The sequence below is a fragment of the Bos grunniens genome, chromosome 27, assembly GCF_055505025.1.
Source record: "Bos grunniens cultivar Pamir isolate PY7600 chromosome 27, Bosgru_T2T1.0, whole genome shotgun sequence".
Lineage (NCBI taxonomy): Eukaryota > Metazoa > Chordata > Mammalia > Artiodactyla > Bovidae > Bos > Bos grunniens.
This window is the reverse complement of record NC_141191.1, coordinates 42,257,917-42,283,960: the sequence shown is the minus strand read 5'-3', so window position 1 is coordinate 42,283,960 and position 26,044 is coordinate 42,257,917. Positions and strand designations below refer to the sequence as shown.

The 26,044-nt window shown below is 41.3% G+C and overlaps 1 protein-coding gene across 7 annotated transcripts in view; it reads left to right on the top strand.

The window, feature by feature from the left end:
- Positions 1 to 26,044, top strand: part of RARB (retinoic acid receptor beta) — a 592,139-nt gene that overhangs the window by 145,696 nt on the left and 420,399 nt on the right. The gene's annotated exons all lie outside the window — the stretch shown is intronic.

Sequence of the window (26,044 nt, the reverse complement as noted above, 5' to 3'; positions counted from 1 at the left end):
CTTTCATTTTTCTGTGTGTGTGTGTGATACAATTAATTTTTATATTACACTTCCTATAGCTGCAAGTTTTATTTTAATTATTTTAATATTTATTTTTATTTACTTATTTATCTGCTACATGGTTGTCTTTGCTGTTTAGTTTCTCCCTCCTGAGCTCACTGGGAGCAGGAAGGTTGCCCCACCTCACTGGGACCCCTCAGCTCTTAGTATGGTGCTTTCAAAGTTCATAGGAGAGGGATTTCTGGATGCCTGGGTATTTGGATAGATGGATGGATGGAGGCTTGAATGGATGGGTGGATGGATGAATGGATGGACAGATGAACAGACTCTCACTGCAGGAATGTTGGCTGCAATCACTCTACTATCGTGCCTGATATTTACTGATCTATTTTCCTTCTTGGAATGCATGACCTGATGGTAATTCTCTTCTGTGTTTTGGATTTCTGGCCTAAGCATGTGACCAATAAAGTCTTTTAAGTTGCGTAATAGCATTTTCCCATGCTTCTCAAGTTGAAATTGAAAGTAGATGCAGCCAGAATACCTTCTTGGCTATCAAGAGAGATGGGGAAAAAAAGGTGTATTTGAACTATCTAGCTGACCCAGGTGCCAGTTCAAACCCTGTTCAACCAACATGCAAATGGCATAATGAGGTTACTTTCAACGAACACAGGAAGGGGCCTGACTAAATGATTGTTAAAGCTATTAAAATTTCCCTTAGGAGCTAATTGTGTAGCACAGCCAGCCTGATGGACAACACATTCTAACACATTCCTTTCCTTAGATCAGAAGTATATTTTGTAGATGTAGCCAAGAAGTTAAGACTCCTTGGAGTTACGAGTTTTAGTGCCATCCTGGGTGATCTAATCTTGCAGGTGGAAAACAACTCGCAGGTGGGTGGCTGCAGCCCCGATACACCCACCAGCACGTGCCAGCAATGTTGGCCTTCTTTGGCTGCTGATTGTAAGGAGAATGCAGAGCAGAGTAAATGGAAGGACAGTGAGATCTTTATGCTGGATGAGCATCCCCGAACACTCGAACAGGCTCTCAACATACAAATCCCTCACCCATCTGTTTGCAGATATTTTTAGAATTCTACAGAGCAGCACTTGGCACACTGCAGCCTGCAGGGCAAAGCCAGTCTACCACCTGTTTTTGTAAATAAAGTTTTATTGGAACACAGCCACACTCATCTGTTTACATATTGTCTATGAAAGTGAAAATGTTAGTCGCTCAGATGTGTCCTGCAGCCCCGTGGACTATAACCCACCAGGCTCCTCTGTCCATGGAATTCTCCAGGCAAGAACACTGGAGTGGGTTGCCATTCCCTTCTTCAGAGTATTTCCCTACCCAGGGATCAAACTCGGGTCTCCCATTGCAGGCAGATTCTTTACCCTCTGAGCCACCAGGGAAGCCCCATATTATCTATAGTTCTTTTCATGTTACAATGATAGAAGCCATATAGCCCACTTATCCTAAAATATCCACTATCTCGCTTTTTACAGAAGTTTGCTGGCCCCTGTTATGGAGATAAGAACACTGGGATAGGAATCAACTCATCCCACATCTAGTCATGCTCTGTGTCTAACAGGAACTGTTAGCTTCTCTAATTCCTTAGACCCTGAACAAGCTGGGCTAGATTGTACCCAAGATCACCTGTAAACACAAGGCTCTTCTTTTCATTTCACAATTACTGAAAAAGCACAAGATGCCATCAATACTAAGTTGACTCATCATGCAACTCCTGGTTTTCCACTTCAAAGCTCGTCAATATTGATTTCATATAATTCAGCTTTCAGAAGAAGAGTGTTTGCAGTTCAACAAAAGAGGATGAATAATTAGTTTTTTCTGAGGACATGGGTGAGAGGGTGCTGAATGATTGCATCTTGGAAGATGTCACTCAATGGTGTCCGGAGAAGGGGCAGAAAAAGGACGAGGTTCAGAAAGGTCAGGCCTGAAACGCCAAAGCTGGCTTGCTTCACACTCTGGCTAATACCGGGTTTAATTACTTCTTGTAGTAGATGAAGTACATGAAAGCTGCTCAGAAGAAGAACATTAAAAGAAGGCACTCTTGCCATGTCGTCTGTTAGTTGGCCCTCTGAGAGGAAGTTGTCTTTGTTAAAGCCTGTGGTTTAGAAAGACCGGGAAACAAGGGTCAGGTTAAAAAAAAAATTACACACAAACTGTTTCTTGCTAAAATTAAACTTGAAGTTTTATTTATATACTGAGGTCAGTTAGGTAGGCACATTTCATAAAGTCTTGATAAGTAGCAAAACACACGCTTGGTGAGAAGCTGGCTGCCATGGGACACTCAGGGAGCAAACGCGGTAGTGCTGACTCCATCACGGGGTCCTGTCCCTGCACGATGGACCCTGCTGGCGCTGCTGTCATAATCCATACACACCTCGACTCTGCAGCTCAAGCAGAACATAAATTCTCCTGCCTTGTAACAAGCTTCTTTCAGCACCATGTTATATATAGCTGGAGAACTTCCTACTTCAGGAGCAAGTGAGGACAGTTTCCGTAGCAGCTACTGATGTTACCCCGGTTCCTCACTCTTGCCTCCGCCGTAACTCTCCAGCCTGGGGTTCCTAGGCCAGAACTGGATCTCTGTCTTCCTAGGGGACACAGGTTCCCATTCCCACATATGAGAAAGTCCCTGACCCAACATCTCCTTTATAGTCATTCAGCCTTCCCAAGCTTCTCTTCCATAAACTAGAAAATATTTTTATTTAAAGGATAGTCTTTTATAAAAGTCACATTCGATCTTTTCAGGATACAGACGGAGTATAAATTACAAAGGAGAGCTGTACTATAAAGGGGTGAAATCAGAGCCTCTCCAGGACCCTTTCAACACCCAGGACGAGATGGCCCTCTATGTCGCTGCTCAGATTTTCTCCTGGCCTCCGCGCTGTTTTCAGGCGAGCAGCCCGTCTGTCCTTGGTTTGTGCTAGTGGTGGAGCCTCTGGCTATTGGGATGACCATTTGTGACCACGCACAACTCAGAGGGAATCTCGTGGCCACCTTTCAGAAATTCTCTTCCCCAGAACCTTCTGACAAAAAGGAAAATATATATATATTTGCAGGAGAGAAGTGAACTTAAGGCATCTTCCACATGTGATGTCCTCGTCTTTGCTTTATGACTTAATTCTTACTTCACTGAGTCTCTATAAGCTTAGAAATGAGGAAATACATAAAAGAGAGAGTTAAAATAAGTAGTAAGAACAACCTACCCTGTATTGAGCATCTCCTAGATAATCCACTGAGCGTTTATTTAAGGCACGTCATTCTTAAACTTTTAAAATAGATCCCTAATATTGCTGCCAGGCCATGAGCCACAGTCCCATTTTACAGATGAAGACTATGAGGCTTAGAGAAAGTAAAGCGCTTACACAGCTAGTTAATGTTGGGGCCAAATTCCAAGCCCAGATCTTGAGGCTCCAGAGTGCTTGTGCTTCCCGATGTGCTGGGCAGTGAGAGCTGCTGAAGGCCTCGGATTATCCCCCGCTGCACTGTGGGTGTCTCTTTCCCAGGACGGTTCACAGAGCCCCTGAGGATGAAGGACCTCACAGCCTCTTCAGTTTCAGCAACTTCCCTGGGAGGGCTGTCCTTTTTCATCAGTGAGGGGTTGAGGGTGGGCCCACAGGCAGGGAGTCAGTGCGATGTCTCCACTCAGTTCTCTGCTGTGAGCAGCAAGCGCGTCGTCCCCAGCAAGCAAGGCTTCCAACGGGAGGAAAGCCCAATACGCTGTGCCAGGGACACTCAGAATTTAATGTTCCAGGGCTCTCTGTGAGCGCTGGCCCACTGTCCGTCTGCCTCTCTTTATGTTCCTTTCATGGCTGCTTGTTCTGTTTTATGGCCGCACATGTGCTTTTTTATAGGTTGTGGTAAGCTGGAAAATACTAAGAGTTTTGGCTTCGGAGCCTCTCTCAAAGTGATCTCCATTTAACGCCAGCATCTTAAAATGAGGGTTGTTTCCCCCGCTTCTTTACTGATCAGAAAGTGCTGTCAAAAATCACAAAATTCGGTGTTTGCTTTAAAAAAAAAAAAACAACCCTCTGGAGAGGTAGACCGTGAATCTCAGAATTAACGATGACGGGACATAAAATGGGTCTTATTTCTATCGCTTGTCTGCAACCCAGAGGAGCCTTGTTTACCCAGCTTGTCTAACGCAGGGTGTGCGGCCAGATTGGAATTTCTTATTGCACGTGAAGAACAATGGGCCCGGAGGTGTTGATCCTGTTTCAAATACATGCAGATTGATGATAACTAGAACCAACTCATTGACTTGTATTATCCATCATCCTTGGCTCTGTAGTCTTATCTTCTTCCTCCTGCAAGTGATATTTGTCCTTAAACAGACACAGTGACCCCACTGGACCCCACTGGATCGCATCTAATTTTAATGTGTCTGGGACTTAATATATTGCTGGCATTTAGTGTGTATGTCGCATGTAATAGTATGGTTCATAGGTATGTAGCCTTCATGATTTTCAAGCCAAATACAAATAAAGTAAAATACATTTAAACAAAACTTGCGAGGAATTTGAGTAGGTGTACCAGTGTTACAGCTGTTACAGTAGTAATTTTTGCCCATTTCATCTGCTGGTGGTGGTTGTGTATCTCTGAATTTCTAAGGCTGAGAGATGTCAAAGGCTTTCACCTGCATGTTTTGGATAGAGTTTAAGCTTTTGGCGTGATTGAACAGTTTTCGTATCGGGCCTTGTGCATATCATATCAGAGGCCGTCCCTTACAGGGGAGGAGGCATTGATTGCTTCAGTGAGATGCCTCTTTTCCCCAATAATAAAGGGATCTTTGTGCCATCTCCTCGATGTCCGTACCATTTCCCCAGACTCTGAGTGAGTGAACGTGGAATCCTCTGAATAGTTCTAACGAGGAGCTGTTTGTCGAACTTTACCCCAGGGGGATCAGGAATATGTGAACATGAATTAGAAACAAAAAGATTATTGTTCAATTTCATCAAATTAACTGCGATGCCCAAAGGAGAATCTCAACTCTTGAAGTATGTTTTTGAATAGAAATAGGCTTTCAGTCCACGGAGGTGATCATAAAAGCAGGAATGAATTTTCCTCTAAGCTTATTCCTTTGATTATCTCCAAGAAGAGGATGTTTGGAGAAAAAAAAAAAAAAAATAGACCAAAAAGAGGCCACGAATGGAGGAAAAGAAAGGGGTATTTTTGAATTTATATTAGAATTCCTTTAGATTTATCAAATAAATTAAACAGACTTTTTTTTAATATGCATTTATTTGGCTGCACTGGGTCTTTGTTGCAGCACACAGGAAATTTGGTCTCCATCACGGCGGGATCTTTGCTTGCAGCATGTGGGGTCTAGTTCCCTGACCAGGGATCAAACTGGGCTCCCTGAATTGGGAGCTCGGAGTCTTAGCTCCTCGACCACCAGGGAAGTTCCCTAAATAGACATTTAAAAAGAGTATTTTTGAACTCATGAAAATCGAACCTCTGAAAACTGGAACCACAGCAGTTCTGAGTTGGCTGAGTCGGCCGTGACATACGAGAGCTCCCATGGGTTCCAAATCTCTGTCTTGATGAGTCCATTGATCTACAACTCCTATACATTTCAGATGGGTTATTTTGCTTCTAATGATCAAAAACCCATTCGGATGACCTTGAGTGGTGGGAGGTTAGCCTCCATACGCATCCACGTAGCTGGGCTTGAGGGCAAGTAGCATGCCACCAGGGGCTGCCTTCCAAGCTGTCTTCAGGGTGCAGCTCAGCCCTCCCACAGCAGCTCTGGGGGTTCGCGCCATGTCGTTGGATTGACATAATTCCCTATTTTGTTTTGCTTCTCGGTTTTTCTGCTTCAGTTCTCTCTAACATGAGAATGATTCTTGAAAATTTAAGCAAGAAAGATGGGGAGGAAAGGCGGGAGATAGGGAGGGAGGGAGGGAGGCAAGGAAGGAGGAAAGGAGAGAGAGAGAGGGGGGAAAGACAGAGACAGACTCTGGCAGCCCGTCTGAGCTGCAGGCCACCGCCAAGAGCTTGAGGCCACCAGACCCTCCAACGGTGCCAGACAGGCGGTACCATCCGCTCGCTTGTTTTCCACTTTGCTGTAAGAATGATGCTAAAAGTAGCTGCCATCTATTCAGTGCGCTCCATGTGTTACCTCTGTCTGCCACCTGGAAAGAATTAAAAAATAAAGACTGAGGTGACCAACTTTCCTAAAGTTGCCCCAGCCAAAAACAGTGGGACCAGGTTTGAACTCCCCCTGCTGTGACCAAAGTCAGCCTCGTTGTCACACCTCCTGATGGCAATGGATATTGAGGTGGGGCAAAGGTTTTTAGAACACTGTCTTACACTCCTATTGGGAAGTCATGGTCACCAAGACTCATTTAGATCTAAAACTCTGACTGCTCTTTGCCTTCGAAGACCTTGATTTTTTAAAGCCTGTAACATCCCCCTTCACCTGTGTACCTACTGTGTGCGTTTTATTTATGATAAGGGTCCTGTTCTGCGGTCTAGTTGATTTCATCGCTTTTCCTCCTCCCTGCATCTGTTAACCTGAACACCTGGTCCTGCTGAAGCTCTTTCAGAGTGTATGGAGTGAGCGAATCGATGGTTCTGTCTGGCAGAGGGTTTTGGAAATTTGTGGATATGCTTCTGGATGTCACAGTGATTGGCAGAACTATGAGCATTTGATGGACACGGGCTCAGGGCTGCACTGCGCGTGATAGAATTCCCTGATATCTCACGGCGTCCCAGTGTCTCCACTAGTCATACCAAAAGCCCTCCCCCAAAGAAATTATGATTAACTGAAGCGAAACTGTAATTCTACTTTAAGTATAATGGTAAAATATTGTATGCTTTTATTGTGTCTATAGTGAAAGTGAAAGTCATTCGGTCGTGTCTGACTCTGCCACCCCATGGACTGTATAGCCCCTGGAATTCTCCAGGCCAGAATCCTGGAGTGGGTAGCCTGTCCCTTCTCCAGGGGATCTGCCCAACCCAGGGATCAAACCCAGGTCTCCCGCATGGCAGGTGAATTCTTTACCAGCTGAGCCACCAGGGAAGCACAATAATACTGGAGTGGGTAGCATATCCCATCTCCAGCAGATCCTCCTGACCCAGGAATCGAACCAGGGTCTCCTGCTGCTGTGTAAACCGAGAGGAGGTTCATCTTCATTTTTTGAGGGTTTTTTTTTTTTTCAGAGTGTTTCTAAGAGTCATTCACCTTTTCAGGAAATCGTGTCACTGATGGCAGTGTTGTTCTTGGTATTTTGTTCACCAATACCACACATTTCTGTCAACTTGCATTTGGAGTTAAAACATCCATTGCAGCTCTGCCTAGAGGGACAAGCATCTTACCATTTCTTTATGCTCGAGCATTTTTACACACTGAAATAACTATTATTTTATCATAAGTGATCTTCTTTTAATTCACTCTTGATATTGCAGTCAGGGCATCATATTATCTTCTTTCAAATTACATATGCAAGTGGGCTATATTATCTATAGTTCTCATGTTGATATAGTAAAGCAGGTATTATGACATATGTTACTAAAAGAAGCATTGCATCTAAAATGTTGAAGATTATTGGAATGAAAGGATAGGTGAAGGGATGCTGGAATGATTCAGTGAAAAAATAACAGTGTCAAATAAACTGCTTAAAATAAATGCTCTAGCTGTTGAGAGGAGCAGAAGAAACTTTAGAAGTGAAATGGACAGGAAAAGGTTTGCAAAACCAAATCCTGTGACTGTGCCGGGCATGGGACGGTGAGTCGGCACTAGGAAAAGCCATGGCAGAAGATCCAGGGAAAGGAGGAAGGTGCTTTAAGTTTCCCATCTTGGATGGCACGTGGGGTTGGCAAGGACCCGTCCAGCCCTTGCCTCCAGGTCCTGATATGTAATCAGACTCTCTAAGGTGTACAGAAGGGAACCAAATGTATCATTACTCACGAGTTCACTCTTCTCGTATTTACTTAACACACGTGGGTTAAGTGCTGCAGTCGGCACCTCTGAGTCTGTCTGAGGCTTTTCTGGGAAACCCATCAGAGCGATCGGTTCTTATTCATGTGTCCTGTCAGGTTCTACTTCCAATGAGATGTCATCCTAGGATTTACTAGGAAAAACGTACAAGACTGTTAGAGGTTGAATTATGTCTCCCCAAGAGATGTTGAACTCCTTACCTCCAGAATCTATGAAATGGATATAACTGTACTGAGAAGTAGGATCTTCTCAGATGATCGAGTTAAAATGAAGTCATTAGGGTGGGTTCTGGTCCAGTACGCCGGCGTCCTTGTAATGATGGGAAATGTGGACCCAGAGGCAGAGATGCAGGGAGGAGACTGTGAATTTTGGGGTCATGCGGCCACAGGAGAAAGAACATCAGAGACATCAGTGCCTTTGCATTTCAGCCCAAGGAGCACCTTCCTTCCATTGCCTTTCTTCTAGCTCCATGAAGAAATCAAATTTCCCTGCTGTAACCTAGCACACAGTGGATCTTTCCTTTTTAAAACAGTCGTATTTCTAATTTTGCAGTTCAAATGTGGCTGTTGCTTGAACGTATTAGCTGTCTCTTTGGATGATAACTTCTACATGTAGAGGAGAGTGTTTTGTTCTTTCTACCACACTACATGACTGAAATATAGCCACCTAAATATTTTTAAAATAGATAAATGGGCCATCTGGAGAGGTAGCACAATAGGAGACTTGAGTGTGCCACATGTAGCCAACTCACAAACTTGTGCAAAATAATCTCTGTTTCTAGGCTCAGAAAATAACATATAGTCCTATTTCTCTTTAAAATAGTTATTTTTTTTTGTCTGTATTGGGTCTTCGTCACTATGAATGAACTTTGTCTAGTTGCGCTGAGCAGGGGCCACTCATTGCTGCCGTGGACGTGCTTCTCACGGCAGTGACTTTTCTTGCTCTGGAGCGTGGGCTCAGTCGTTGTGGCACATGGGCTTCCTCGCTTCTCTGTGTGTGGAGTCTTCCCAGCACCAGGGATCAAACCCACGTCACCTGCGTTGGGAGGTGGATTCTCAACCACTGGGCCACCAGGGAAGTCCTGTTCCTATTTGTCTACACAGATTTTTATTCCATATAATTTTCATTGATTACTCTTTGAGACCCCATGGACTGTAGCCCACCAGGCTCCTCTGTCCATGGGATTCTCCAGGCAAGAATACTGGAGTGGGTTGCCATTTTCTTCTCCAGGGAATCTTCCCAACCCAGGAACTGAACCCAGGGATCGAACCCAGGTCTTCTGCATTGCAGGCAGATTCTTTACCATCTGAACCACCAGGGAAGCCCTAAAAGAGAGATAGAATTGCTAACTAAACATAGTGAAAGCCTATTTTTAAATTCATTATGGTCTTTTTTTTTTTTTTGCAACAATTGAATTTTATCAACCTGAAATCTATTACCCCTCAGAATTTTGCAAAATAATGTTTATTGGACGTTATCTAAGTGAGAGTTGCTTCAGTCATGTCCAACTCCTTATGACCCTGGGGACTGTAGCCTGCCAGGCTCCTCTGTCCATGTGATTCTCCAGGCAGGAATATTGGAGTGGGTTGTCATGCTCTTCTCCGGGGGATCTTCCCCACCACCTGTGTAAGTCTCTCTGGACCCCAAGGAAACTTTATATTTTCCACTTACTGCAAACCCAAGATATAAAGAAACCAGAACTCAAAACTACTAAGCAATTAAGTTGACTTATCTTTTTTCAACTAAAAAAAAAAAAAAAAGATTGCCAGCAAGCTATCAGAATTAGGGGAGAGGTATGGCAGAGCCCCACCACAGACTTCAGGAGGGAGAGACCCTGCTGGCACCTTGATTTGGGGCTTCTGGCCTCCAGAACTGCTTGTGGCGTGTTGTTACTGTAACCGTACCTTCCTACCACTGAAGAAGGAAAAACTACGCCTTTTATCTCCCCCCTCCAAAAAAATCTAGTAATTCAGCTATTTTCACATAATTTTGTTCTCACAGTGACTTTCTTCTTCTGCATGATGTGACTCTGTTGGCTTGAACTGATGAGTGATATTTTAGGGGAGGGTTTTTTTTCCATCGTAGCCAGACTCTCTTGGCTCTGGCAGCTACAAGTCCACGGCCAGGAGCCACAGTGTTTTCCGTGTTTTGAATGAATTTCTCTACGCCTCTTTTGCTCTCTCTTGGTCTCTTCCTTATACATTAAACTCCCACCCCCTCCTATAACCTCCATGTGCCTTCTTTAACATCCGTCTTGCTCTTCTTAGTTTTAAAGCCTTACCCTCAAAGTTCTGCCGGGTTCCCCATCACTGTCATGTCAGAGCCTGTGAGATTCTCCAGAAGAGTCATTCTTATTTCAAGTCCGTATTTCAGGTCCAGTCACTGGGAGAGTACGGGCGCAGTGATCTTATCCTCCTCATCATCAGCGGCTCTTTAGTATCTTAAGCATCACGTTGCTGCCCCTGGCAGTCTCTCTTCAGGATTTGTGAGCTATAAATTTAAGTGACTTTGTCTAACCTTCCAGAATTCTTAGTGGCTTCTCCCTCTTCGAACAGGAAAATCTGAGCAACTCCCCCTCCAGCCCCAGCACCCTTCCTTCAATGACACGTTCTTTTTGCTGAAAGCTGGTTTTGTCCCAGCTCTGTCCTCTGTACATCTACCTCTGTTTGTTCTCCACATCTGAGATTCTTTCAGCTTATCTTATTTTAGCTTCATCAACTGATACATGCCAAAAATCTTTTAAAATTGTTTGAGACAACCTACAGAAGAAGGCTGAGCGCTGAAGAATTGATGCTTTTGAACTGTGGTGTTGGAGAAGACTCTTGAGAGACCCTTGGACTGCAAGGAGATCCAACCAGTCCATTCTGAAGGAGATCAGCCCTGGGATTTCTTTGGAGGGAATGATGCTAAAGCTAAAACTCCAGTACTTTGGCCACCTCATGCGAAGAGTTGACTCATTGGAAAAGACTCTGATGCTGGGAGGGACTGGGGGCAGGAGGAGAAGGGGACGACAGAGGATGAGATGGCTGGATGGCATCACTGACTCGATGGACGTGAGTCTGGGTGAACTCCGGGAGTTGGTGATGGACAGGGAGGCCTGGCGTGCTGCAATTCATGGGGTCACAAAGAGTCGGACACGACTGAGGGACTGATCTGATCTGATCTCTGATCTGAAAGTTACATCACATGTAAGCTTTACTTACATCACATGTAAGGATTCCAAGCCTCACCAAACTCTTCCCTGGTTAACTTTGCCTTCAGTAAAGTGGTTACCTGGGTCTCTGTCTTTTGTATCATGAGTCAAATTTAATAGTATAAAACTTGTACAGATAGAGGTTTTTTTTGTTTCAATTTGTTGTCAAAATCTAAAAACAAAAAAAATCATTGTAGTATTTGCTGGGAATGACCATTTTCCAATGAGAATGCAATCTTTTAATTTAATGTAAAGATATTTTGCCCAGTGCCCATAAGCTTGACAACTGTCTAGATAAAATAAAAGTTTGGGGGCATTTTGGGGACAAGGATTGTGTCTTGTGGGTACTGATGACAGCGGTAAGTCATGTAGCCGTTATGTAGTGCTGAATCCCATGCCACACTGTGAGCAGTACTGTTAAGAGACTGCCCCTCTCCTGTAGGGGCAAGAGTCAAGACAGAAGCACAGATTAGGGAAAGTTCATCTTGTTGAATTAAAAATGGATCAGTGCAGATCATTGGGGGAGATGGTACAGACGGCACAGGAGATGTACAAGAGGTACATCTTGTCTACAGGATGGCAGACAAGAGAGTCTGCTATTTCCAGACCCCATCTGTGTCCTCAAAACGTTTTTTTAACCTGTGTTTCAGCTTCCTGATCTGTAAAATCATATTAATAATGGTTGTTTTAAAGGGCTATGATGAGATTGTCATCCTCTGATCCATGTAAACTACTTACAACAGTCCTAGAATAGCAGGAACTCAGTAAATAGTAACAATCATCACCCTTACCTGCGCTCCGCTGGCAGAATCAGTCCACTCATAAGCAAAGCTCTCTGGTGCCCCAAGACTGTCATTCCATCAACTGTGTTTTCTGAGCATGGCTTCCTAAGTGTAAAGGCTGGTCTTGGACGCACATGTATTTTCCATATTCTTTAAAGTCTATATTAGGCATAAGGAAGCTTTCACTTCCCAGAGTTTACATCTTGCCAAGATTTTCCTTTAAATTTCAGAATTCTCCAGGAGATCCTAGTCTCAAGTTTGGGTATTAGAAATGACTCTTTTTTCATGAGTAACAATGGCCTGCAGAGTGTGTGTTTATCACAAAGAGTCCACATTTGAGAAACACATGTATCTGAGGCTGTCTATCACAGACACGCTCCCTTCAGAGTCAGGGGACACAAGCGAAGGCAGAGCCCTCCTCTCCTCTGAGGGTTGCAGGCTCTGCAGGTCACTCTGTCTCTATAAACAGTCTCTAATAATGTTTGATTTAATTTCTGTGATGTTTGCAATAACGTTCATTTCTCAACCATGATGGTTTTCCTTCTATTAATATCAAATTTCTCTGATGTTACTTGCTTAATGATTATGAAGTTCACCAACTCAACATGATACCTAAAGGAGAACATTAGTCTTGACGTTTATACAAGCAGCACGCGATGATGGCCATGTGCTTGAAAAGACAGTCACTGTCCCCATGCTTGACCATTGTTGTTTAGTCCCCAAGTCCGGTCTGACTCTTTGCGACCCCACAGACTGTAGCCCGCCAGGCTCCTCTGTCCATGGGATTCTCCGGGCAAGAATACTGGAGTGGGTTGCATTTCCTTCTCCACGGGATCTTCCCGACCCAGGGATCAAACCCACATCTCCTGCAGTGGCAGGGAGGGGTCTTTATCACTGAGACACGTGGGAAGCCCTTCCCATGCTTAGTAAACCTCTTTTATCAGAATGGCTGGATGGAATATTTGGCAAACCAGGGATTTCCGTGGGTTCTGATGGCAATCTGTGAGGCATGACGGGACTTCACACCATCCCTGACCACCCACCCGCCCCCCACCCACCACCTGCTTTGACACCCTGGAGGCAGTTTCAGGATTTGTCTTTCATTTCTTCTTCACAAGAAATCTTATTCAAAAAACCAAAACCAAGTCACAAATCAAAATATGCATGTGCCACTATTAATACTGTCTCGTTCTATTCTGAATCCCCTGATAGGTTTAAGTAAATATACATTAAATAAATATTGCTGCAAAGGTTAACATCTCTTTAGTACTTGTCAAAGTTTTTGAGAATAGAAAGCAAGAGATGTGTGTCCAGAAATGGGCAAGCAGAGAAGTGCTGTGGAGGAAAGGAACGGACAAGGCTTGTTGGTGGGGTTGCGTCAGTCCAATTGCTCTCCAGTTGCTGGGCAGACACCAGCATCAGTCCAACTGCACTCCAGTTGCTGGGCAGACAGAATATACAGAGGAAAGGGAAAGACCTTGTACATCAGAAGGAAAGACAAATAATCCAAACCAGACATAGTCAGTAGACTTCAGTTTACTAAAAAAATAACTCTGATGTCCCATATCAACCACACATTGGTGATTAAGGAAATGCAAGTCAAGACCATCTTGCAATGTCATTTTTTATCCATTAGGCTGAAAAATTAAGAAGTGTGGTGACAGTACCAGGTGTTGGGTATAATGTTGATCAACATATTCTGAAATACATTGCTGGTGAGAGTCTTTAGTTCTTCTTCACTTTCTGCCATAAGGGTGGTGTCATCTGCATATCTGAGGTTATTGATATTTCTCCCTGCACTCTTGATTCCAGCTTGTGCTTCTTCCAGCCCAGCGTTTCTCATGATGTACTCTGCATAGAAGTTAAATAAGCAGGGTGACAATATACAGCCTTGTACAGAAAATAGCTCAGCGCTATTCTATAAAATGTAATATTCAGATTTCCTATGACCAAGCAATTTGTCTGTAGGTCATAGGAGAAGCTCTATAATAGAAATGCCAGGACTCATGTTTAAGAATGGTCATAGTAACACTGTTCCTAAATTGTAAAAATTGAATACCATCCAAATATCTATGAACAGACAAATACATATTCCCTAAAGTCAATTTTTTTCATCAGTGAAAATGAAGTTATAGGCAAAAGCACATATAGACAGTAGAGTCATAATATTGAAAAGAAGAGCAGATTCTTTAAGGCTACATAGAGGATGCTATTTTTATAAATCTAAAATAAATACTGTTTAGAAAAAATGATATGTTTGTAATAAAACTGTGCATTAAAAAATCAGGAGAATAATAAAGACCAAATTCCAGATTACAGATATCTCCTGGTGTTAAATGGGAAGGGAAAGTGTATGTGGTAGACGCAGTGGGAGTGATAGAGCTCTAACCCCTAAATATCCGTGTTACTAATATGCTTTATCCCATACACATACGGGTTACTTTTTGTGGTTATTAAGTGTACATTAAAAAGATAAAAACTATGACTGTATCCTTAATGTGTTAGAAACAGGAGAAAGGAAACGTGAAGGAAAATGGCAAAAGCCTTGAGCAGAAAATTCACACGTTACCAAGAAAGAAAAATAGCCAATAATAACATTTTAAAATTTTCAGCCTTCAAAGTAATTGTTCAAATGCAAATTTTTAAAGAAATGCAAATTAAAATTATATCTCTTGTTATAAGAAGGCAGAGATTTAAAAAGAAAGATTCCCATTGTTACCCAGGCTATAGAGAAATATATATAGCGTTGATGGTGAGAATGAAAATTGATATATCCTTTCTATGGAATAATTTTGCCGTAAATGACAAAGGCCTTAAAATATTCATACCAATGGCTTTGCATTTTGGCTGCTATGAATTTATTCATAAGAAATAAATGTTTTAGTGTGCTTGAGAGAACACAGATATTAGCATAGACTTGTTTATAATTAAAAAAAAAAAAAAACTAGCAACAATCTTCCTGGCTAATAAAAAGCGATTTAGTAAAATACAGAGAGAATGAAATGAATAAGCAACTCTTAAATGTCGATGGAGAAATTAATATATTGACATGAAAATATTTAGTGGGGAAGACAAGTTATACACTTAATAGACTTGTTTTAAATATTAAGAATACTTCATATGCTTCTACTTTTTACCAAGTATATATGTTTAGGGATGTCTATGTGGGTTGAGGACAGAGCCTGGGGAGCTTATTTATAATATTTATTGCTGGTCGTGGGATTATCTGTGATGCTTTCTTTAACTTTATTCTTTATTCTGGGTGATGTCTGTCTCGCTGACCATTCCACCCTTGCTGCTTAGTCCTTAATGCATAGTAAGTGCTCACTAAATTTAACTGTATGAATGAATACATTAAGTCAATCAAGGGCCCCCAACCTCTGGGATCTAATACTTGATCTGAGTTGGAGCTGATGTAATAATAATAGAAATAACGTGTACGATAAAAGTCATGTGCTTAAATCATTCCAAAACCATCAGCTCTCACCCAGGGCCACGGAAAAACTGTCTTCTGTGAAACCCATCCGTGGTGCCAAAAAGGTTGGGGACCGAGGCTAAATGGCAACTTGTGGGATTAATTGAAATGAAGGAAAGGAGACCTTCTACTGAGCTAATTCAGTTGTGCTCAGCTGAAACAAATGCCCTGCATAAATTAGCATCCTTGTCTTCCCAGAGCTGAGGGTTACATTAAAGGTATTCAGGCCCGATTCTGTTTTCAAGGAATTAACCCTTCCAGGGACATTTGCCTTTTGTAATGCTAACTTTTCATTTAAGGTCCTGACTCAACAGTGAGTGGTAGGATTTCTGAGGAGATACTTTGGAGTAGGAAAGTTATTCTATCAGGTTCTTCAAAGCTTTTTCGTACTATATCCACATGCTCCATCCATGCCCCACTCCTAAGAACACTTTTCTTTTCATAGACACCAGACAGATAATAATTGTTATCAATCTTACTGTCTATAAAAATCATAATTACCGCCTAAGTAAGAAACTGTATAGATTTGGTTATTTTTTCCATAGCAAATGGAGGTATTTTTTACCTAACAGATTTATGTATGTCCTACGTCATTGAGGAAAATAAATTTTATAACTTAACAAAAAATTCATAATTCAACTTTTTAGAATTGTAAAGGAGGACATCTGGGGAAGGGCTTCCTAGGTGGCTCAGTGGTAAATATTCTATCTGCCAATTCTGGAGATGTGGATTTGATCTCTGGGTCAGGAAGATCCCCTGGAGAAGGAAATGGCAACCCACGCCAGTATTCTTGCCTGGGAAACCCCATGGACAGAGGAGCCTAGCAGGCTACAGTCCACAAAAGAGTCAGACAAGTTAGCAACTAAAACAACAGCAAAACAACAACAAGAACGCTGGGGAAAGAGAAAATAAATGCGGGGAAATGGGTTGAAACCAGTATGAGGCCAGTGCAAGGAAGGGCATCCCCCAAGGTAGGTCCTCAGTGTCGCTCAGAAGACGTGAAGTCCTGTCCCAAGAAGAGGGTCCACAGAGTCACGTGGACTACAGGCTTCATAACTCAGAACCATCTAGCCACCCAGAGAACACGTACAACTGTATCGCCAAGGGCAGGCCGACAACATGGTAAATCTGACTCTGTTCATGAGTTTGTGTTTTTAATAACATCTCTCAATGCAGGCCAAATTAATCATTCCAGGGTTCAGTCCGTGAAGGCGGGTCCCTGTGGGGATCCCAAGCAAAGTCTCCAGGTACATATAGCTCTCTTGCAATCTGAACTTAATCCAAAAATAAATATGAGTGTGTCAAGACCAAAAAAAAAAAAAGGCCTTCATAGCCTTCAGGCAATTCTCCATAAAAACTGTTTTCTTTAGCCAAAGACTTTTGTCAGCCGTGAGAAGCCATGAATTTGAGGTTATACTCTCCTGACAAGGACCTACGGAGTCAAAGGAGCAGGACTTTCCCTCACAGAACAATTCTGAGTCGGTTCCAACAGTCACCAAGTTACGGAAAAGTGTAGAACAGCGTATTTAAAAGTGTCGGTTTTGGAGCCAGAAAAAAACCTCCATGGGGACCCAGCCAGTGACCCCGGGCTAAAACCACCTCCTCTCATCTTCTCTTGGTGAGGCTCTGCCCATCTTACCTGCCTGGAAGCATGGCCAGCATGTGGACTGAATCGAAGCCCGCGTGGAAGGTCCTTTGCCCAGATCCTGGATCAGACTCAGTTTTTCCCAAAGCTTCAGTCAGTTGACTGATAAGGGGGCAAGGGGTTTGAGGAAGAGGAGGAATATGAAGAAGTTGAAGAAAAAGCGGAAATGATAAATAATGTATGTGCTGTGCTTAGCTGCTCAGTTGTGGCCGACTCTTTGCGACCCCGTGCAGTGTAGCCCTCCAGGCTCCTCTGTCCATGGGGATTCTCCAGGCAAGAATACTGGAGTGGGCTGCATACATAGGACATACATAAATTCCTCCAGAGGAATCTTCCCGACCCAGGGATCAAAACGATGTCTCCCGCATTGCAGGCGGATTCTTTACTCTCTGAGCCACCAGAGAAGCCCATGAATACTGGGTGGGTAGCCTATCCCTTCCCCAGGGAATCTTCCTGACCCATGAAATGAACTGGGGTCTCCTGCATTGCTGGCGGATTCTTTACTGGTAAAGCTGAGCTACCAGGGAAGCCCTCAATAATATGTAAGAGACTCTTTATCATGGAAGGAAAGCTACCTCAGCAGAAGCAGATGGCTTCAAGGTTGCATTTCCGTCCGTTGGATTCATTTGCTTTGGATGAAGGAAGGGATAATTAGCACATACGCTCCTATACCCTTCTGCTTTCCCCTCCCAGCACCATCCCGCTGACCCACACATCCAACAAAAACATAATGGGAGAAGATGCGCTATGTTTCCAAATGATGTTGCCTTCTTTTCTTGAGGTCATCAAGGTACTGATATTTGGGACAAAATGTCAGTGGTGGTGGTTTTTTGGGAGCAGGAAATATGAAGTGTTTCCTAATCTTCTTGTGGCTCTTGCATTATATGGCACAGCGTGTGTGCATGCTCAGTCATGTCCGACTCTTTGCAACCCCAGGCTCCTCTGTCCAGGGGATTCTTCAGGAAAGAATACTGGAGAGGTGTGCCATTTTCTTCTCCAGGGGATCTTCCCAAGCCGACGATGGAACCCACTTCTCCTGCGTTGCAGGCGATTCTTTACACTGAGCCACCTGGGAAGCCCCACATAGCACAGCAGGAGATGTTTAACTGGCAGGTTCTCTCTGAGGTCGGGGTGGGTCACATTTTTTCCATGGAAAGCTTCAACTGCTTAACTAAAGAATGTGTTTCTTTAACAGGCAGATGAAAAAGAGACTGCCAGGCGATTCCTTGAGGTATGCTTAATTAATTCCAATCTGTTAATGACAGCAGTTTTCTAGTTTCAGATGATAAATGGTGGCCCTTTCTGAAAGGATCTTGAAGTGAAAGGACCTTCTTCCCACCCCCAGGTCTTTTTTTTTTTTCAATTTGTCCTTGGCTAGTTCTGTCACTTGCTACTCAGAATGAGCTCACATCAGTACTAGTCATAAATAATTTGCAAAAGTAATTCCTGTCTAATCACTTGGGACTTGGAGTTTTTATGATGTTGCCAGATGTGCCATCAAAAAAAAAAAAAATCATCCGGTTCAGAAACATGATAAATTGAATCAGAGTCAATTAATTCCATGGAGACAACTGTTTGGTTTGCATGGACTTGTGTTGGAGTCCTCATCCATCTTCCTCTCTTCTCTCCAGTCCTCAAATCTGAGCTGGAAGTAGACGAGAATTCTGTAGCGCGACGTTACTGGGAGGTTGTGAGCATGTATGAGACACCCTAGCGTAACTTTTATTTCTCTCTCATATGTTAAGCAGACATTTTAGTCCAGTGAAGAAGTCAAAGGGGAGAGCTTTAACAGCCCCAATCTTGTTTCTCATATAGACTCTGTCACTCAACATGCTGACGCCAGCGTGGTGTAAATACCCAGATCTTACTCGTGGGATAGTACTCCCCTGTTTCAATGAATATTCTGCTCAGATTTCATCTTTACTTCCTCTGGACTCTCACCACATGAACTGTAGGTCTCTAATGAAGAATTTTGGTTGTTCGCCCTTATAATGTGGTCAGTGGTTTAAATAAGTATCCCTCCCATGAAACTGTCCACTTGTTGAGGTTAAGTCCTACATTGCTGACAACTTTACTTATGCTAATGCTTTTCACCAAGGAGATCCTCACTAATTTTGTTGAATAAAAAAAGAATCCAAAAACGGATGACTATAAATTTTTATTCTGAAGCACATGAGGGGAATAAATGAAAAGATACATATTGAACTTTTAACCCACTTTGCTGGGTCGTGTTACCGTAACTAAAGCTGGGCAGTCACTAAGTAACTTGTGCTGGGAGGACACTTTGACTCAGTTCATGCCGTCTATGCAAGGACTTGAAAGGGTACCTTCTGAACCAGGAATTCTGTGCTCCTAAATTACAGTCTCTCGGTGGAGATTAAAATATCTATAATGCAGGGTGACAAGGCACAGTAGTGTGCTTTGATGACAAATTAACTCTTTGGGGGAAAGGTTGCCCGTGTTGTCTCTGATTGCATGGTCAAGGAATCCCGTGAATTTGCTGACATGTAGGTTTTCCTTTAATATAAAGCAGGCAAGGAAGGGGGAAGAGAAGAAGGTGGGGCGGGGGAGAATGTGAAGTCTATTACGGAAAGAGATTGAGTGTTGACATAATACAGAGTCACAGCAGTTATTCTAGAAGAGTAGCAATGACAGCAAGTTTGAAGGCTCCAAATTTAGTATTTACATTGTTTTTCATCTCTTTTATGCTCACAGAACATAAAGGCAGTATTTTTTCCCAATGACATGGTAAATATCAGAACAGGAATCAAAAAAGTTTTTCATTATTATAAAGCACTTAAAATCCTTTTTACAAGAATTTTTTCTTTTACTATTATAATATTATATATATATATAATATGCTCATAGTTATCATTTTGGTGGTGGTGGTTTAGTCACTGAGTCACGTCTGACTCAAGACCCTGTGCTATAGCCCTCCAGGCTCCTCTGTCCATGGGATTCTCCAGGCCAGAATACTGGAGTGGGTTGCCATTTCCTTCTCCAGGGGATTTTCCTGACCCAGGGATCGAACCTGGGTCTCCTGCATTACAGGCAGATTCTTTACCTATTGAGCCACCAGGGAAGCCCCAATTATCATTTTAATTTCTGTATAATATTTTAAAGATAGAGGTAAGCCATTATATACATGTAGGTGGTTTCTAATTTTTGTACCAGTGCAGAAAGTAATAAACAGCTTTTACATCCCAGGAATATTTTCCATTAAAAAAAAAAAAAAAAACTTTCTTTGGATAACCTTTCAAGAATCAAATGAGATGTGAAAAGTTCTGCATTAACACCAATCTCAATCCAATTTTGCCCTTTTTTGAAGATAAGAAAGAGGATTCTTTAGGTACAACTGAATAACCTCTCATACTTAAATAATTTATAGATCAAACAAAGGAAGTGCTGTAGTGTCTTGGGGATCCGTATAAGCTAATTATTCTCCAGATTTTTCTGCAACTTTTTTTACAGGGTTTTGATTGGTAGGAATCAATGTAACTTTAAAAATCTGTTGGTCAATCACTGTAGAGTTAGTTGTGTTTTTAGGGACTAATTTTACAATGAAGATAATTAGATACTAACTATTATGGCTTTTATAATTAGATACTATTATAGATTATTTTTTCATGTTTATTACTAGATACAATAGCCTGCAATTTATTTTAGTGAGTACATTTACAGAATAAAAATAGTTCATAAATGTCCCAATATTGATACCTCAGTATGTATCATAATCTAATTTATCTAAAACATAATTCTAGAAACTTTAGCTGTAGTTATTTTCCTCACATTTAATTTGGTATTGGTTGCTATATATACATAATTTTATATCATTGTGTCATAAAACTAAAAGGATTTTTTAATTGAAGTATGGTTGATTTACACTGTTGTGTTAATTACTGCTGTACAGCAGAGTCATTCAAGTCATACGTATGTGTGTATATATATATATATTTGAATATTGTCCTCCTCATGGCTTATCACAGGATGTTGACTATAGCTCCTGTCCTATACACACAGGAACTATGCTGTAAAGTTGTTTATCCGTTCTGTACATAACAGCTTACACCCACTGAGCCCAGCCTCCCGACCCACCCCTCCCCCAGGCCTCTCCCCCCTGGGCAAGTGCCAGTCTTGTTCTCTATGTTGGCGATTCCGTTTCTGTCCCACAGCTAGGCTCATTTGTGTCATAGTTTAGATCCCATTCATGAGTGATGTTGTGTGATATCTGTCCTTCTCCAGCTTCACTTGGTATCTCTAGATCCATCCATGTTGCTGCAAATGGCATTATGTCATTCTTTTATGGCTGAGTAGCGTTCCAGTGTGTGTGTGTGTACACATACATTTATGTGTGTGTATGTATATTTATGTGTGTGTATACATATATATTTATGTGTGTGTATATACACATATATATTTATGTGTGTTTATATCATTGGAAAAGTCTCTGATGCTGGGAGGGATTGGGGGCAGGAGGAGAAGGCTACGACAGAGGATGAGATGGCTGGATGGCATCACTGACTCGATGGACGTGAGTCTCAGTGAACTCCGGGAATTGGTGATGGACAGGGAGGCCTGGGATGCTGCGATTCATGGGGTCGCAAAGAGTCGGACATGACTGAGCGACTGAACTGAACTGAATATATACATATATATTTATGTTTGTGTATATACATATATATTTATGTGTGTCTGTATATACATATATATTTATGTGTGTGTGTGTGTATATATACATATATATTTATTTGGTTCACTTTATTTATCTCATATAAAGCACTTAACATCCTTTTTACAAGATTTTTTTCTTTTACTATTATAATATATTCTTCATAATTATTTTAATTTCTGTGTAATATTTCAAAAGTAGAGGTAAACCATTAAATACATGCAGCTGGTTCCTATATTTTGTACCAGTAGAGAAAACAGTAAACAACTTTTACATTCAAGGAATTTTTCCCCATTAAAAAAAATTACTTTCTTTGGGTAAATTTTGAAGAATGAAATGAGATGTGCAAAAATACTGCACTAACAACCATTCTCAATCCAATTTTTTCCTTTTTTGAAGTTAAGGAAGAGAATTAATCCATAGTTAATCTGTATTTACAGGTAGACTAAAGGATATAATTATAATTGAAAATTTGCTTTTCACAAAAAGTAATTGAAACTTGATATTCTAGTCTGCTCAGTTAATATAACACTTCTAGGCAGAGTTAGGTCCAAATGAATATGAGCTTCAAAGGTCTGAATACAATATAAATATTGTTCTTGCTTAATGAAAGAGAAATTATTGGAAATGAGATGTATCTACTCAATGAAATATTATATAGACCCTAAAAGTAAACTTTTCATATGCCTATAGTAAGAATTAGTAATTTTTAAAATGGACTTATTAGGCTTTTTAGTGATGTAGCATTGCCCATTGTTTTTTATCACTGGCTCTCAACTTGTGGGTAGAGCTAACTGTTCCCCAGAAAGCATCTGGAAATATGTAGGAATTTTTTTGCTTGTTGTTTACAACTGAGGGCTGCCACTGGCTACTAATGGTTGCCATTCAAGAATGTTCAGCATCCATATTGCACCAGACAGTCCTGTACCACACACACACACGCACACACACACACACAAACACACAGACACGTAATCTTTGTGCTCCAAATGCCAGTAACCCCCACTGTGTCTCTAGACCTGATCTTAGTGAGTGTAGAGAGCAGATGATGGACTGGTTGCCGGGCACTTTGTAGACAGATATTTACTGAGCACCTGCTGTGTGTTAGGCACTCTTCTGCAGTTCAGTTCAGTCACTCAGTCGTGTCCGACTCTTTGCGACCTCATGAATTGCAGCACGCCAGGCCTCCCTGTCCATCACCAACTCCCGGAATTCACTCAGACTCACGTCCATCGAGTTGGTGATGCCATGCAGCCATCTCATCTTCTGTCGTCCCCTTTTCCTCCTGCCCCCAATCCCTCCCAGCATCAGAGTCTTTTCCAATGAGTCAGCTCTTCACATGAGGTGGCCAAAGTATTGGAGTTTCAGCTTTAGCATCAGTCCTTCCAAAGAACACCCAGGACTGATCTCCTTTAGAATGGACTGGTTGGATCTCCTTGCAGTCCAAGGGACTCTCAAGAGTCTTCTCCAACACCACACTTCAAATGCATCAATTCTTCGGCACTCAGCTTTCATTATAGTCCAACTCTCACATCCATACATGACCACAGGAAAAACCATAGCCTTGACTAGATGGACCTTTGTTGGCAAAGTAGTGTCTCTGCTTTTGAATATGCTACTAGGTTGGTCATAACTTTCCTTCCAAGGAGTAAGTGTCTTTTAATTTCATGGCTGCAATCACCATCTGCAGTGATTTTGGTACTTAGCATATACATTTTTGATAAAACAAAGAGTCAGTATCTTGTGAAACTTCCATTTTAGAAGCAGGCTTTTAATAAATGTTGCTTCAGGCCATGTAGATGAAAAAGGTGATATAGAAAACTTCATTCACCATATACCTGAATAAATGTGCAAAAGAAAACCTGGAATGGCAGGAACGGGGCCTCACACTCTAAACAGTGGGAAAACATTACAGTGCTTGTTTCCGTAACCCCGTTTTAGCCTTGACCCTTTTGGCTTAGTTGTATGACTCTATTGTCCACATTCATTCCAACTTCTCCCAAACCCTTGATTTTACATTCTTCCTAATTCAAAGAAAATTTCCCATAGAATGGAAGCCAGCTTCCCTTGAGTGTTCAGATACGTCAAAGATTGTTCCAATGTATTGGGCTGGCAAAAAATTTCATCCATGTTTTTCCATAACCTCTTACAGAAAAATCCATACACATTTTTTGGCCAATCCAATAGAAAGAAGTCTTTTAAAATTGAACTTTAAAGCAAAAAATAAATCTGTTTCCTCTGGAGTAAAAAGATAGGAACATTAAAACATTAAGAGTCTAAAAAGTTCAGAAATCACTTTTCTCTTCCATCAAACCATGATCTGATTGTGTTTTTTATTGTTTTATATGTTTCAATTAACTCAATTGTAATTGCTTGTCAGCATTTCATTCTCAGCAATAAATTTGTCATAAAAAAGAGTAGAAATAATCAAATTTCATTGTTCATCATTTTAGTGTTTGTTCCTCTTATCTGTTTCTGCTACTTTGGAATATATTCTTTTGCTAACAGCTGTTGTGATATGTTTTATAGGGAGATATTTTGAGAGTTTCCTTTCTAATTTTCTTTCAGTTATATATGTATATTATCGCTTTTCAGAGTAAGAAAGAAAATGATCAGATGGGAAAGGAAAAGGGGGAAAGGAGGAGACTATATAAACATGTTCAGAGTGTACATTTTATATATGACATGTTTACCCACTATGAAAGTGTACTCAGTATTAAAATATGTATGGAAAAGTATTTTAAAGTATCTATGTGTGTGTGTGTGTATGTGGATGCATGCAGCCCAATGCACACTCAGTCGTGTCTAACTCTTTGCAGCCCCACAGATGGTAACCCACGAGACTCCTCTGTCCATGGAATTTTCCAGGCAAAAATACTGGAGAGGATTACCATTTCCTTTCGTGGGTATCTTCCCAACCCAGGGATCGAACCTGCGTCTCTTACATCTCCTGCGTTGGCAGGCAGGTTCTTTACCAGCTGAGCCACCGGGAAGCCCTATGATTAACCAATTCATAAAATGATCGTTTGCCTGTGCAGCTGAAATGAAAGCATTTGTGTGTTAAGATGAGACTACAGGATGCTGCGGATCAACAGCATCAAATAGTTACCATGGTCGCTGGTCTGGGCCTCTTTGAACACTTAGTACGGTCTTTTCTCCTGACTCTCTTCTTCTCATTAAGGTATGTTTGGAAATGTAGGGTGGAAAAGGATTCTAATTTATAATAAAAGACAAATGATTAATGATTAATTACTATCTCTTAATGAACTTACTATCTTATACTTCCTGTGGATATTTTATTTTAACAGAAAAAGTTTTAAACAAAAGAGATTTAAATGTGACTCTAAAAGAGTATTTTGGGTATCAGTCAGTATTTGGAAGACAGGAGGTATTTCTTGATACAAAGTCTGTATGGCTCCAAGGAAATTATATCATACAAACTTTTGACTATACTCCCGATAGGTCTTGATAATGTGAATTTTTTCCATAGTTTTACTTGCAGATATTTATTTCTTTGAATTATACTGATTCCTCACCAACAGAGGCTTTATTATTGAAATCAGATCACTTAAAAATATATAGCGTCTTATATGCTCAATTTAAAAAGCTGTCTTATAGTTATCATGAACTAAGAGAATAGATATTAATGTCATTGGGTTTGGTTACGTGGGTTTTAGTAGTAACATGCTAAAGTAATATTTCTTAATATGATTCAAAACATTTAAGAGAATACTTGTGGTATTAGCTTGGTAAGTCTTGATATCATATGCAGTTTCTGAATTTATCCCAAATAAATCCATCAAATTTCATTTCTATTACTATTCTCTCCAACTTTGCTAAATTCCCAAGCATTTTCTTAGCGTGTTATAAGGATCAGTGAATTTAAAATGGATTTTATGGAACAAAGGTGCATTAAAAATTTAACTTGACAGTGAATTTCAGTTTAGTAGAGTGTATTATAAAATTGACTTATTTGAAATTATAGTTTCATCCCCAGGATGAAAAAAAAATGGAGTGTTAAATCTAAATCAAAATTATATGTGGTATAAGCAGCCAAGATGGCAGCAAGGAAGACTCTGAGCTCACCTCCTCCCAGGCACACCAAAACTACAACTGTTTACAGAGCAGCTACAGATAAGAGCAACCTGAAGACCAGGAGAAGAAATTCCAACAATTACAGATGTAAAGAAAGAACCACAACAAGCTGGACATGGGAGCAAAGACACAGCACTGTCAGGACTCATACCTCAGGTGGGGAACCCATGAAAAGGAGGGCAATGATAATTTCAGGGATTCTCTCCAAGGAGCGAGCGG